Raw genomic sequence first — 1,922 nt, 5'->3', positions numbered from 1 at the left:
TTTATAATTAATAAAAAAATTACATATAAAACACAAGCATTGATCCTGTAGAATTTGACTATTTCTCTGATTAAATGCTTATTTATTATTCTATTGTATTATATTTTTAATTTATTGATTATTTTCATATTTGAGCATGAGATCGAATCCCAACACGGGAGTTACTGAGTTGAAGGAGACATAATTGCAAAGCAAAAGAAAGACCAATGCTTTTCCAAGGCCTCATCATCTTCACTTGTTCTTTAACGTGAAACTTGAGAATAAATAAAGTTAGAATTCCTAGCTTGATTTTTTTTTCTATTAATGCGGAAACCAAAGTTCAAAGTAAATCTTTATAAGGTATCTTAATCATTATCTTTAAAAATAATAATTTGTAGAATTAAATTTTGAAAAATATTTCAAACATTATTCTTTAGAAGAATTCCATTTATTACATTAAGCCTTAAGTTAGATTTATTCAAGCATTTTGGTTTTAACTCAGTATTAACTCAGGTGGTAATCAATTAGGTTTAATTTTCGGAGTACTTATTTTTTCGTTTTTCTTTTTAATGTAAAGGATCCAATTTTCCTATGTGATATTTATATGTTAAAATAAAAGATTAAGCTAAATTATATTTTCAGCAAAAAAAAATTTTGATTCTAATTTTAGATGTCTCAAATTTTCTTTCATATAATTATACCATGGGAGCTGATATCAATTTTATTATTTTGTGATACGTCTATCCATGTTCATTTGAGAAATTTAAAATAAACACATGTATCAAAAATATATTAAATAATTGTGAGATAACAAATAAATAAAAACGAATTAGACATGCAACAACTTATCACTGATATAATAAATTGTGATCATGATTAAAGATTAATTAATGTGAAATTTTACTTGATTGAATATATGTCAATTATGAATCCATGATACACATTAATGCTACCAAGATTCCGCCACACAAATTTTCCAACTGTGAAACTAACCATCATCTTGTTAACTTGCATAAGTTAATGGTGATTAATTTGCTCTTAAATATGATTTAAAGTTCTTATATGGTGTATGCTCTATCGACAAAGTGAATTATGATTAGCCATGGTCAGTTTGCTGATAAACTATTAATCCATAGTTAGACTTGCTTCATAATGAAAGCCAGGGTTGATCCTTGGGTAAAGCCACCCAAGGAAAGGCTTTTAGCCTTCAAATTTGAAGAGGTTCTATATTTATATAATAATTGTATTAAAAATATATAAAAATTGAGATAACTAATAAAATATTTACTTATTCTCTCATGCCTAATAAATATTTATTTTATCTCACTTCTACATCCTTATTACTTTTGAACTAAATATCTCATTTTTATTAAAAATATGTAATAAAAATAATTAATAAAATGACATATTCTCTCACTCTCTAATTATGTGGCTAATAAATTTCAATTTTTTTTCACTTCTCAATTCTTACAATGCTATTAATTCTCAACTATTTCTCATATTTTCAATCTATTTAATGATTTTCGATAGCTATTTTTTTCTCACTTGTTTTTTTCAATTTCCAATCAACTAGTGGTAAGATGTATTTAATGATTTTCAATAGCTATTTTATTTCCTATACATAAAACCAATTATTTTTTCAATTTATAATACTCACTTTTGAATTCTTCTTTCCTCATTTACTCTTTTTCCCTTTAGCTTTAATTTTCCTTCAAAAAATATGTAGGAAATATATTATGATATTATCTTTATAAAGTTGTGAGCTTCAGTTACAATTTGCAATCAGCATTCAACAATTAGGTACTATTGTTCTAATCTTTACAAACTTTTTTGTTTAATTTAGAGTTTATATAATCTTGTTATATTGTCTTTATTTTATGTGATATTTAATTCATTTGAATCAAAAATTTTGTTTGTTGATTTTATATTAGCCATTTAAAAAA

The sequence above is a fragment of the Theobroma umbraticum genome, unplaced genomic scaffold (assembly GCF_002168275.2).
Source record: "Theobroma umbraticum cultivar Fairchild unplaced genomic scaffold, ASM216827v3 scaffold_251.0, whole genome shotgun sequence".
Taxonomy (NCBI): Eukaryota; Viridiplantae; Streptophyta; class Magnoliopsida; order Malvales; family Malvaceae; genus Theobroma; species Theobroma umbraticum.
This window is presented reverse-complemented; position numbering follows the sequence as displayed.